A 14236-nucleotide genomic window follows, 5' to 3' on the forward strand; every position below is an offset into this window, starting at 1 on the left:
CAGCAGTTGGGGTGGAAATAAAGGATTGGATTCTGGATGTATTTTGAAAGAACGAATGAACAAAACCAACGCATAGGAGACTCTCCTTGATGTCAGATTTTCTTGGAAAATCTGGAGAGCAAATACCTTGGTTTAGAATGTTGGTTTGGAGACATGTTTCCTTTGCCATCCAGTTTCTGTTGTCTGAGAGCCTCAGAGTGTGAAGGTCCCTCCAATCCACTTAATCTGGTCCAACATCTTCTGGAGGAACCGGGACCCCGGGAGTGCAGGAGACACCAAGCCGAGTGGGTACCTCCGGTTCCTCTGTGACCACCTCGCACCCGCATCTCCTAAGGCTGTTTGTGGCTCTGAAGCCAGGGTCCGCCGAGGCCCTCCAGAGTCCCAGCCAGGGGAAGAGGCCTGGGCACAGGGCCTTTGACCCTGGGGGTCCTGAGCATTGGAGGGATATAAAACCACGCTGCAGAGCAAATGAAAGTAGGGAGGGGAGCTGCCATTCACGGGGTGTGCCAGCTCCACGTCGGGCTCAGAATCAGACACGAGACACCTTGCCTCCACCATCGCCTTGAATCCAAGCAACCGCCCCATTTGCCAGATCAAGAAACGCAGGCCTACAGAGAGGAAGCGACTTGCTTGAGGCCGCCCACAAGTGGAAAGCGTTAGAGCTGGATAAACCCCAAATGTGCCAATCGAAAGCTTTGTGCTCCCCAGAGGGCTGAGGGGGGTCTGCCGTCGGGTGGAGCCATCCGGGTTCAACCCCAGCCTGCCGCAGAGGCAGCCAAACTCAGGCCTCCAACCTGAAACATGGCCTTGGCCTGCGTGGCGTAGAGAAAACCTAATGGTCCATGGAAACTGCCACGTATTCCCCAGAGCAGCCTGTCACTCAGGCCTGCCGCGCCTTGTCCTCTGCAGCCTTCAAAACTGGGGCCCTGGGAGCCCAAGGGGACTTTCAGAGCCCCTCCAGAGCGAGGGATGCTCATCCTGCTTGTCTCTGCTTCCCTGCACGCCCCCTTTGCTCTCAGACACCCCCACATTTCATAAGCCCCCTCCCTCGCCACAGCTCAAAGGCAGTGCACATTTCTGCAAACCCCAATATGGCTTCTGCAAAGACGGTCATGTGGGCAGCAGCTGGGACTCACAAGTTCCTTTCTATCGCATCTGAGAAGGAGCAAGAATCACCCCTGTCCCGCTTCTCCTGGGGGCCTTGAGTGGGAAGTGGAGGAGAAACAGCAGATCCAAACTGAATTTCTCTTTTCAAGATAAAACACAGAAGGTTCAGAGCTGGATGCCCCAAAACTCGAGGCACAGTTCCTGTGCCTTCCTACGCTTCAGCTTCCTCGCTTTTGTAAAAGCGGGGCCTGCGAGGCTGTCGTGAAGATTCCCAACAGTGTGTGCGAAGTCGCCAGCATGGGGCCAGGCACACGGATGGTCCCCATAGGGCTGGGTGAGAAAATCTCACCACAGAAGGACAAGAGTCTTCCAGTTTCTTGCCACCTGGACCAAACTTTTCTACGTCCTTTGCAAAGGGAAAATATTCTTTAATCAACATGTATTTTATCTTATTTAACCCTCCCTGTCGTCCTATGAATTAGGCATCGTTATTTTTATCGGAAAGAAGAGGAAACTATGGCACAGAGAGGTTTAAGGTCACATAGCAAGTAGATGGCAGAGATGGAAACTTCAAACCCAAAGGGTGGGGCTGCCTGCCTGTGAGACCCGCCTGTGTGAGCCGAGTGAGGACTCTCAGCCGGGCCGGGATAAGGATGATACGATGAGACAGAGGAGGCGAAAGGCCAGGCAGTAATAATAGCTACAACTTATTAGCAGTCAACATGCACTGAGCCTTTTCATGCATTTCCTCGTTCGGTGCTCCGGGCCTCCCGACTCAGCAGGTAGCACCGGCAGGAGCAGGGGCTCAGGAGCACTGTGCCCGTAGCTGCATCCTGGCTCTCTGCTCTCTAGGTCTGCTGCATGACCCAGGGCCAACGGCTCGCCTCTCCAACACATCGGTTTCCTGACCTTGAAAACGGCTAATTGTTGTACCTACCTCCTAGGGCTGGGAGGGGTACCTGAGATGACACACAGAAAGTGCTAGAACAGTGCCTGACAGGTAGTGAGTGCTCAGTGCACTTAAGCAAGCATTGATTCCATTTGACGGATCACCTGCCCAAGGTCACCCTGCTCATTGGTGGCAACTTTTTTTTTTAGTTCAAAATAGTTTACACCAATGTGAGATTTCAGTTGCACATTATTTCTTAGCCATCACCACATATGTGCTGCCCTTCACCGCCTGTGCCCACCCCCGACTCTTCTTCCCCTGGTAACCACTGAACTGTTTTCTTTGTTCATGTGTTTGTTCATATTCCACGTATGACTGAAATCATCTGATGTTTGTCTTTCACAGCTTGTTTCTAGCTTGTTTCGACTAGTATAATTCCCTCCAGGTCCTTCCATGTTGTTGCAAATGGGACAATTTTGTCTTTCTTTCTGGCTGAGTAGTATTCCATTGTATATATATACCACTTCTTCTTTATCCAATCATCAGTCATGGGCACCTGGGTTGCTTCCACGTCTGGGCTGTTGTGAATAGTGCTGCAAAGAACATATGGGTGCATATGTTACTTTGGGTTGTTGATTTCAAGTTGCTTGGGTAGATACCCAGTAGTGGGATGGCTGGGTCATATGGTAGTTCTAGTTTTAGTTTTTTGAGGAATCTCTGTACTGTTTTCCATAGTGGCTGCACCAGTTTGCATTCCCACCAGCAGTGTATGAGGGCTCCCTTTTCTCCACACCCTCTCCAGCATTTGTTATTTTCAGTCTTTGTGATCATAGCCATTTGAACAGGCATGAGGTGGTACCTTAGTGTAGTTTTGATTTGCATTTCCCTGATGATTAGTGATGTTGAACACCTTTTCATGTGTTTATTGGCCATCTGTGTATCTTCTTTGGAAAAATGTTTGTCCATATCCTCTGCCCATTTTTTGATCGGGCTGTTTGTTTTTTTATTGTACAGTTGTGTGAGTTCCTTATATATTATGGAGATTAACCCCTTTTTGGATATATGATTTGCAAATATTTTCTCACAGTTGGTGGATTGTCTGTTTGTTTTGATCCTAGTTTCTTTTGCCTTGCAGAAGCTCTTTAGTCTGATGAACTCCTACTTGTTTACTTTTTCTTTCTTTTGTTTCCCTTGTCTGAGAAGACATGGTATTTGAAAAGATCCTTTTAAGTTCAGTGTCAAAGAGTGGACTACCTATATTATCTTCCAGGAGTTTTATGGTTTCAGGGCTTATCTTCAAGTCTTTGATCCATTTTGAGTTTATCCTTGTGTATGGCTTGAGATAATGGTCTACTTTCATTCTTTTGCATGAGGCTGTCCAGTTTTCCCAACACCATATATTGAAGAGACTGTCTTTTCTCCGTTGTATGTTCTTGTCACCTTTGTCGAAGATTAGCTATCCATAGATGTGTGGTTTTATTTCTGGGCTTTCAGTTCTGTTCCATTGATCTGTGTGCCTGTTTTTGTACCAGCACCATGCTGTTTTGATCACTATGGCTTTGTAGTACATTTTGAAGTCAGGGGTTGTGATACCTCCAGCTTTGTTCTTTTTTCTCAGGATTGCCTTAGCAATTCAGGGTCTTAGGTTGCCCCATATGAATTTTAGGATTCTTTGCTCTATTTCCCTGAAGAATGTCATTAGGATTCTGATTGGGATTGCATTGAATCTGTAGATTGCTTTGGGTAGTATGGACATTTTAACTGTGTTTATTCTTCCAATCCCTGAGCACGGAATCTCTTTCCACCTCATCGTGTCATTATCAATTTCTCTCAGTGATGTCTTACAGTTTTCATTGTATAAGTCCTTCACCTCCTTGGTTAAATTTATTCCTAGGTACTTTATTCTTTTAGTTGCAATTGTATATGGAATTGTATTCTTGAGTTCTCTTTCTGCAAGTTCGTTGTTAGAGTACAGAAAAGCAACTGATTTTTGTAAGTTGATTTTGTACCCTGCAACTTTACTATAGTTGTTAATTATTTCTATTAGTTTTCCGATGGATTCCATAGGGTTTTCTGTATATAAGATCATGTTGTCTGCAAGCAGAGAGAGTTTCACTTCTTCGCTCCCTATTTGGATTCCTTTTATTCCTTTCTCTTGCCTAATTGCTCTGGCCAAAACCTCCAGTACTATGTTGAATAATAGTGGTGAGAGTGGGCATCCTTGTCTTGTTCCTGTTCTCAGGGGGATGGTTTTCAGTTTTTGCCCATTGAGTATGATGTTGGCTGTGGATTTGTCACATATGGCCTTTATTATGTTGAGGTAATTTCCTTCTATCCCCATGTTGTTAAGAGTTTTTATCATAAATGGCTCTTGGATCTTGTCAAATGCTTTCTTTGCATCTATTGAGATGATCATGTGGTTTTTATTCCTCAGTTTGTTGATGTGGTGTATCACACTCATTGATTCGCGGATGTTGAACCATCCCGGTGTCCCTGGTATGAATCCCACTTGATCATGATGTATGATCCTTTTGATGTATTGCTGAGTTCAGGTTGCTAATATTTTGTTGAGGATTTTTGCCTCTATGTTCATCAGCGATATTGGCCTGTAGTTCTCCTGTTTTGTGCTGTCCTTGTCAGGCTTTGCTATCAGAGTGAGGTTTGCCTTGTAGAATATGTTAGGAAGTGTTCCATCTTCCCTAATTTTTTTGGAATAGCATGAGAAGGATAGGTATTAAATCCTCTCCGAAAGTTTGGTAGAATTCCCTAGGGAAGCCGTCTGGGTCTGGGGTTTTGTTCTTTGGGATGCTTTTGATTACTGTTTCAATCTCTTTCCTTATGATTAGTCTGTTCAGATTGTCTGTTTTCTCTTGATTCAGCTTTAGGAGGTTGTAAGAGTCTAAGAATTTATCCATTTCCTCTAGACTATCCATTTTGTTGGCATATAGTTTTTCGTAGTATTCTCCATTGCATTTCTGTGGTGTCTGTTGTTATTTCTCCTCTTTCATTTCTGATTTTGTTTATCTGAGCTTTCTCTCTTTTTTTCTTTGTTAGTCTGGCTAGGGGTTTGTCAATTTTATTTATCTTCTCAAAGAACCAGCTCTTTGTTTCATTGATCCTTTCTATTGCTTTTTTTGTTTCAATAGCATTTATTTCTCCTCTGACTTTTATTATTTCTCTCCTTCTGCTGACTTTGGGCTTTGTTTGTTCTTTTTCTAATTCAGTTAGGTGTAGTTTGAGATTTCTTATTGGGATTTTTCTTGTTTGGTAAGGTGTGCCTGTAGTGTAATGAATTTCCCTGGTAATACAGCTTCTGCTGCATCCCATATGAGTTGATATGGTATATTATCACTTTCATTTGTCTCTAGATATTTTTTGATTTCTCCTTTAATTTCTTCAGTGATCCATTGCTTGTTCAATAGCATGTTGTTGAGTCTCCACATCTTTGTCCCTTTCTCAGCTTTTTTCTTGTAATTAATTTCTAGCTTTACAGCATTGTAATTGGAAAAGATGCTTGTTACTATTTCAATTTTCTTAAATTTATTGAGATTTGCCTTGTTTCCCAACATATGGTCTATCCTTGAGAATGTTCCATGCACACTTAAGAAGAATGTGTATTCTGCTGTTTTTGGATAGGGTGTTCTATATATGTCTACTAAGTCCAACTGGTCTAACTTTTCATTTAATTCCACTGTTTCCTTGTTGATTTTCTGTCTGGATGATCTACCCATTGATGTGAGTGGAGTTTTGAGGTTCCTAAGTATTATTGTGTTATTATTAATATCTTCCTTTGGGTTTGTTAATAGTTGTCTTATGAACTTTGGTGCTCCTGTGTTGGACGCATAGATATTATAAGTGTTATGTCTTCTTGGTGGAGTGTCCCTTTGATCATTACGTACTGTCCCTCTTTGTTTCTCTTTACCTGTCTTATCTTGAAATCTACTTTGTCTGATATAAGTATAGCAACACCTGCTTTCTTTTGTTTGCCATTAGCTTGGAGTATCGTCTTCCACCCCTTCACTCTGAGCCTGTTTTTATCATTGGAGCTGAGATGTGTTTCCTGGAGGCAGCATATTTTTGGGTCTTATTCTTTAATCCATCTCACCACTCTGTGTCTTTCTATTGGAGAATTCAATCCATTTACGCTTAGGGTGATTATTGATGTATGAGGGCTTAATGCTGTCATTTTATCACTCATTTTCCAGTTCTCCTGCATTTTCTTTGTTTCTTGTCTTGTGTGTTTTGGTCTACCGATTGAATTATGTAGTTTTTTATGATATGTTTCTTTGTTTTCTCCTTATTTATTATTTGTGTCTCTGTTCCACTTTTTTGTTTAGTGGTTATTTGGTGGCAACTTTTGCTAAATAAATAATAAACCTCACAAACCATTTACTGAGCACTTGTTGGAGAACAGGCAGTGGAACAGGGAGGGGTGTGAGATGCAAAGAGGAATACTTTCCAGGGGCATCCACTCACCACCCCAAAAGCTACGGACTGAATTGTGTCCCCTCTAAATTCGTATGTTGAAACCCTAACCCCCAAGGCTTTGGAAAAAAGTTTTAAGAGATAATTGCACTTAGATGAGGCCATAGCATGGGGTCCTAATCCAACAGGATGGAGGCCTTAAGGAAGAGGAAGCGAGATCTCTCTCTGTCTGCCTCCCTTGTTCCCTCTCTCTCTCTCTCTCCCCTCCCCAACACTCTTTCCCCCTTGCTCCCCTCCACCATGGGCACACAAAGAAGTGGTTGTATGGACCAGAGAGAGAAGTCAGCCATCTACAAACCAGGATGGGAGCTCTCACCAGAAACCAAACTTGCTGGCACCTTGACTTGGACTTCCAGCCCCCAGAACGAGGAGAAAACACATTTCTGATGCTTAAGCCACCCAGTCTGTGGCATTTTCTTATGGCAGCCTGACTAAGACACCAACACAATCAGGTTCTTTTAGCAAAGTATTTATTGGATGGGCAAGAACAGCGTGTGCCAGTGGAACCCTGTTACATTACCAATGGTTACGTGTGCCCAGTGACAACTGAAAAGATGAGGCCCATCTCTAAGGCTGGTGTGGAAATACACTCAAGACAAAACGGTCAGTGAAAAGGCAAGTTGTAGAATACTTCACAAAGTACAGTCATTTTATGAAACACAAGCAAAATACTAAGCACACACACTCACACACACACAAATATAAAAGAATGCTATGTAATTCTGTGGGCTCTTATTGAAGTGTCTAATATATAGCAAAAGGTCAGCAAGATTAGACTCATCAAGCTCATTTCCTTGATCACTTCCAAGGAGGAGACTAGGATGGGAAGGGTCTAGAAGGCCTTTATCTGCAATTTTTAACTTTTGACACTGAAAATATATTCATGCATTGTGTTTCTTGAGGACTAAGAAAGCTGTAAAACTTACAGAAAGAAGAAAAGAAGCAGAAGGAGCGTCAGCTCTGAGGTGATCTATGCTTCCATCACACACATAAAAGCCGCTGCTACGCTTCTCTGATGCCTCCTCACCCCACACCCCATCACCTGTCTTAAATGAAAGACTTTGTGAGAAGGGAAGGACTGGGAGAAGATGGGAGGGTGGCGAAATCCATTAGATGGAGGAGAGGGAGGGGGGCTGCCCACCCGAGCGTGAGAGATAAGGAAGAGAGGAAATCCATCAAAGGATACAACGGAAAGGGCACCAATATTTGACGCACGTGTTCTCATTGAATTTTCGGGGCAGCCCCGCTGAGTGTTAACCGCGGTCTTGCAGAGATTTGGCCCCCGGCACTGCCTCCTGCACGCTGCTGCCTCCAACAGCTCTTTCTGCAGAGCAGAGCTGACGGTAACTCAGCCCTGCCTGCAAGAATGCAGGCTGCGCGCTCTCTGTGCTGGATGCACAGTGACGCTCTTCCTGGTGCCTCACCTTTTCCTGAGTCACCTGGCGCTCCCTGCCCTCAGGTGCAGCACTACAGGAGCCTGTGGCAGCCCTCAACCCCACCCATTGTTTCATGCTCTGGGTTGCTGAGTGCCTTCTGTGTCCCTGGAAGGCCAGCCACCCTCCCTCTGCTGGCACAACACCAAAGAGTGGCTGCCACCTTCGGGCAGGGCCAGAATCATTGACCCAAGTGTGTCATCTCCCCAGGAGATTGTTTTGCAGAGCCAGAGCTTCCTGGGGTGTGGGGCTCACAGCCTAAAGGCTGGAACACCAAAAAGATCATCTCTTCAAAGGGCGTTTAAAACCTTTTGGGTTCACACCAAATTCCTTTTAAAAGGAATCGGGAAAACCCAGACCACATCATTCATAGCCTCCTTCACAGAAGACGTGGCTGAGAATTGCTTTTTTTTTAATGACAGAAAGGAATGGTGAGTACAAGAAAGAGCAAAGAGAGATTTTGTGGATGTCTCTGTTTGTTTCACATCCGTTGGTTTTTCAAGTCTAAAATAATGGGTGCACGTGCTAGAAAAAAGGTAAGCCATGCAAGAACAATCAGCAGAATTAAGTCTCCTTTCCACCCCGGAAGTGAATGCTATTACCAGTTTCTTGTGTCTCCTTACACTCACACACATGTACACGCACGGACATCTGCTTTCTCGTACATCCGGAAGTAGACTATACATACCATCTAGCGTTTTGTTTGTTTTTCAATTGATGATACACAAAGGAACTATGGATGAAGAGGATTCCCACCCCTAAGTCTTCTCAAGACCTAGCCAGACCTCAGTCTCGGATGCATAATCCGACGTTGCTTGAAATGCAGTATAAAGGCGGTTTAAGAAAGTCTGTGCGTCTGTCCACAGAGGCTGCCAGGGAGGTGGGACAAGCACGTGGCAGGGGGGCTTGGGTGAACTGTTATAATCACGGGGCTTGATTGACGCGAAGTTCTGTTACAAAGGTAGACGTAGAATGCATGGAAGATGGAGGGACCGGCTCTGAACAGAAGGATCCGGAAAGCTGGGCCACGATGCGTCACCCTCTCAGGCTGCAGGACACGGGCAGGAGGCCCATTTATGTTCACACAGGTGTGGAATTACGCTTTCACAGCACAGCAGACTGAGCTGGCATGGAAGGCAGCCTAGAATTTTTCACATTTTGGAAACATATCACAATGCAGTACAGTCTGGGGCAGCTGCCTCTTCCAGCCAAATACATTAATATTTCTATAGAAAAAGTTTTAAATAATTTTTGATTATCAAAGCTTTCTGAATATCAGGAATGCACATAAGAGATTGTGGACGTCAATAAAGAAGCTACCTCACAAAGAAAAATATTAAATCCAATAAAAAGGAGTGGGATTCAAGAAGCAATGGTAAGAAATGAAATTAGTAAATATGTTGCTAAATCTACACAAACATTGTTAGTATAAAATGAAAAAATCATGGTTTGGAGTAATTTTAAACACAAGAAGAAACTAAAATACTTGACAAAAAGTAGATGAAAACTGGAAGGGAGAAGATCAGAGTTAAAACATTCTAAAATCATTGCATTGTCCTGGAGGGTGATATAAACATTTTTTAACATAGAAATTAAGCAATCAAGTTGAAACACGCAAGGTCAAACACTAAAATTATAAAAGAATTATAAAATTATAAAAGAATAATTCCTAAATAATTAAAAGGGGCCAAGAAACTAATGAAGACTTGATTTCATGTGGTGAAGCAGAAAAAGAGACAAGAGAGAAGCTGTGGAAAACCGTAATAAGTAGAAACACAGAGCCAGATGGCAGAAGTCAGCCCAAGCACACACAGCAAACATAAAGGGATCAAACTTGTCTATTAAAAGACTGAGACTCCTCAGAGTGAATTTTTTAAACCCTAATCCTACGACGTTTAAGAGACATATCTAAAATATGATGCCACCGAAATACTGAAAGTAAAGATAAAAAGATACACAGGGAGAAGAAATACTAACCGAAAGAAACCTTGTGTCACAGTGTATCAGATAAGCAGTTGTGAACACGTTTTTTAACTGTGTGTCAGATGATAACAAAAAGCCCAATCAGTTGTATGAAAAACCCAAACGTATAAAATGGACAAAGGCCAGTATGTTCGTCCCAGACTTCTCATGACAAGGGAAATTGTCTGCTAATATATCTGTATTGGCCCCTAGTCTCTAAGCTCCTGGGAGGAAACAAGCTGTGTCTTATTAGTAGTCACTTAGTCCAGGTCTGACTTAGAGAGTTCTTAATAAATGTTTATTGAATGCACCAGTGGTTCTCGAACCTCACTGCACATCAGAATCTTCAGGGAGTTTTTAAAAATACTGAGCCCTCAGCCCCACCCCAGACCAATTAAAAGGAAATCTCTAGGGGTGGGGCCTCAGTATGGTATATTTTTTAAAAGCTCCCCAGATGATTCCAATGTTCAGCCAGGGCTGAGAATTGCTGGGATAAAAAAATGACTGAATGACCAAATGAATGAGTGTCTCTTTGATTTACAAAAGAATTCATTGCAGGATTCCTTTTAAAAGCACATTCCCATGGTGCATTTTCAATGTAATTTGATTTTAAGAAATTTGATTTACACCCAATATTGCCGGGACAACCTATTTTGTAAAGCAGGGAACATCTGTATTATCTATCAATTTTTTTGTGTGTGGATTTGGGAATATTCTGTTTCTCCATTTAGAAGTGAGCTGGAGGCTTGAGCAAAAACTGTATCATTTCCTGTACTCTGAAAAATGCTTTCTCCCGCTCTGGCATTTAGAGACCATTTCCCGGCAATATTAAGCAAGTGATTACTTAACGAGACGCTTAAAGCGGTTTTGAGAAGTATAAAAACGTCATTGTCTGGGCTTTCTGCTCCTGATGTTACGGGAGTGACAGATGAAGAACCAAACTCCATCCAGCCAAGGCGATCAGGGTCCTCCTGTGTGCCCGGCACTGTGTCAGATGCTGGGAGAGAGCGGGAGATGAAGTCGGCTCAGAGAGGAAGGCCGGCAAATGGGCATCCAGCTGTCCGGTGAGCCGGACAGAGATGACACTTTGCAGAAGTAGCATCCATCCTGTGCTGGGCAGTGAGGGGCCAGATCAAGAACTTCTGATTAAGGCTCAGAGAGGCTGGAAGGAGGAAACGTCCACAGAGGAGAAAGCTTGGGGCTCTGTCTTAACGGACGGGGAGGATTTCTCCCATGGTAATGTTGGGGGGAGCACATCCTGGCAGAGGGAACAGTGTGAGGAGCTTAGGGAACTGCAGCAAACAGAGAATGATGCTGTTGGAATATTTCCTGGTGCTTTTCTTCCAAAGCTTGAGACCCCCTCATGGCCACCTTACTCCCAGGGCCCACTGGCTGGCCACGCTGGGCATTTACTCTGCCTTCCCATCACTGCTATATTAGTGTTCTAGGGTGGCCATAACAAAGTGCCACAAAATGAGCAGCTTAAAATGAAAGAGATTTATTCTGTCACAGTTCCGGAGGCCGGAAGTCTGAGATGAAGGTGCTGGCAGGGCCACCGAGACTCTGAAACCTGTAGGGGAATCCTACCTTGCCTCCTCCTAGCTGTTGGTGCTGCTGGCGATCTGCAGTGTCCTTGGCTTGCAGATGTCACTCCAGTCCTGCCTCTTCACGTGGTCTCCTCCCTGTGTATCTTCACACCGTCTTCCCTCTGTGTGCGTCTCTGCATCCAAAGTTCCCCTTTTTATAAGGACACAGTCATACTGGATTATGGTGCATGCTAATGACCTCATCTAAACTCGATATCCTCTGTAAAGACTCCATCTCCACACAACAGCCAAGACGCAGAATCAACCAAGTGTCCATTGAAGGATGAATGGATAAAGAAAATGTGGTCTATACACAGATGGAATATTATTCAGCCACAAAAAAGGAGGAAGTCCTGCCATTTGCAACAACATGGATGGACCTTGAGGACATTATGCTAAGTGAAATAAGACAGAGAAAGAAAAATATTGTGTGATCTCATTTATATGTGGAACCTAAAAAAACACAAGCAAATTCATAGATAAAGAGAACAGATTTGTGGTTAGCAGAGATGAGGGTGGGAGGTGGGGGAATTGAGTGAAAGTGGTCAAAAGGTACAAACTTCCAGTGAGAAGATAAGTAAGTCCTGGAGGTATAATGCAGTTAACCATACGGTGACTGTAGTTAACAATACTGTATTATATATTTGAAAGTCGCTAGGAGAGTAAACATTAAAAGTTCTCATCACAAGAAAAAACATCATAACTATGTGTGGTGATAAACGTTAACTAGATTTATTGTGGTGATCATTTCACAATATACACATACATCAAATCATTATATTGTATACCTAAAACTAATACAATGTTATATGTCAACTATATCTCAATTTTTTAAAAAACCCTATTTCCAAATAAGGTCGCATTCTGAGGTACCAGGGGTTAAGACTCCAACATATCTTTTATGAGGACACAACTCAACCCGTAATAACTCTAAGGGTTGAAAAATGGCTTGTTTTCATTGTCATTTTTTTTCTTTTCCCTACTTTCTTTTCTTTCCTGCCTCTAAGCAATTAGAATTTCTCCTTCTTTTCCCCCAAATTCTGAGTCTTGGCATCATTCCCCTCTCCCCCCCAACCCTCGCTGCCCACATGATCCCCTGCAGCCACCCTAGACAGCTGGAGCACTTCAGGGGCCGTCTGCTGCCTGGGTTGCACGTGGAGGACCATCCGTCTTGCCCTCTGCGCTCCCTGGGCCCCACAGCTCAGTGGTCAGAGCCCACCTGTCAGCCCTTTTCCCACCGACTGGGACTGAGAGCAGCTACTCCCGCGTCCTCAGTCTGTTCACTCAAGGCAGCCCCCAGCGATGCGCTCTAGGTCCATCCTTTCATGCAGCGCTTTGCTGCCCCCACCTCCGGGACAATTCCACAGGGCCCCAAATCCTCCATTTCCCCCACTGTCAATAGCAGCATCTCAGAAGTAATCCCAGAGCACCCCCATGACCCTTATCCTCTTCTTTCCTCTCCAAGATAATCCGAGCAAAGTCCAGTCTTAACTTGTCTGACCATCCTTCAACAGGATTTCGGCTCCGCCTTCATCGGTCTCCTGGTACATTCTTTAGTGTCTGCAGCCAAAGCTGTATTTTTTCCCTGCTTCCCTTTTCCTTTCCTTTCTTTTCTTGGCTTGCTCCCTGCCCTCTTCCTTTGTTCTTCTGTCTGTTATTTATATGAAGTTCCTTTCCAGGATCTTCATCCCATGGAGATTCCCTCCCGAGGCTCAGAAGGGCTAATGCTCCTTCTGGAACTTGGTTTGTACTTCTCAGTCTTTGCTCAGACATTTCCAGCCATCTCATGGGGGTGTCGCCTGTTTCGGGTTGCACCTGGGCTGCCCACAGAGGCCTGGGTGTGAGCCCCAATTTGGCAGAGCCAAAGTTAGTGACAAAGAGCATGGTTTTGGCATCAGACAGACCAGCGTTTGGAATCTCACTGTCATTTATGCCATGTGCCACTGGGCAAATTCCTTGCCTTTCTAACGTTGACTTCCTAATCTGTGCAAAGGGGGACAGAGTGGGATCCACCTCATGGGGATGGAGGATCAATTAGGTCCCAGCAGGGAACAGGTGGCAGTTTTGAAATAAGATAATTCTAGGCTTATTCAAGAAGTGTTTATATACAAAGGGCCTATTTATAAAGGCGGGGGGGGCCTGCAGCCAGATGTAACTACCACAAGCCCTAAGAAATAGGGGCAGTGGGGAGCGGGGAGACAGTTCTGGAATCCAGAAGGAGAAAGTCCTCTGGAGTCAGCCACCTAGAGAGAGGAGTAGCCGGTCCAGGGCCAAGGCAGCTATTCAGGGTGGAGCCCCGTCTCTCTCCTCCCGCCCTCCTGCCTCCCACCATTGCCTCCCATGGGCTGAGCCCCGCAGGAACCCAGGGGGCCCGGTCCGTGTGGCCCATGGAGGTCAGCCTCCCCAGCAGGGGGAAGGATAAACAGAGGATTTGGAGGAGTAAATGGGTGAGTCGGCAGTTTCGTAAATCAAACAAGATGAGGCATGGACGACGGATCACCTGGTACTAATCGAGAGTTCAGTCAGTGTGATAGCAACTTTCTCTCCCTGTCCTCGTTATTATTATTATTTACAGAAAGTAAAGCACAGTCTTTCCTGACTTTCCTCTCACTAATTCTAAATCTCCAGGAAGAGAAACTACTGGAAACTGCTTCTTCCAGTTGTTGAGGGGTGCCTGCCCACTCCCAGTCCTCTTCATGGCAACCCCCAATGTGTCCACCCCAGTCTTAGCTGACTGGACCAGGGGCGGGCCCCTCACCCTCATAGGCAGAGCA

The sequence above is a fragment of the Equus quagga genome, chromosome 20 (genome assembly GCF_021613505.1).
Source record: "Equus quagga isolate Etosha38 chromosome 20, UCLA_HA_Equagga_1.0, whole genome shotgun sequence".
Taxonomy (NCBI): Eukaryota; Metazoa; Chordata; class Mammalia; order Perissodactyla; family Equidae; genus Equus; species Equus quagga.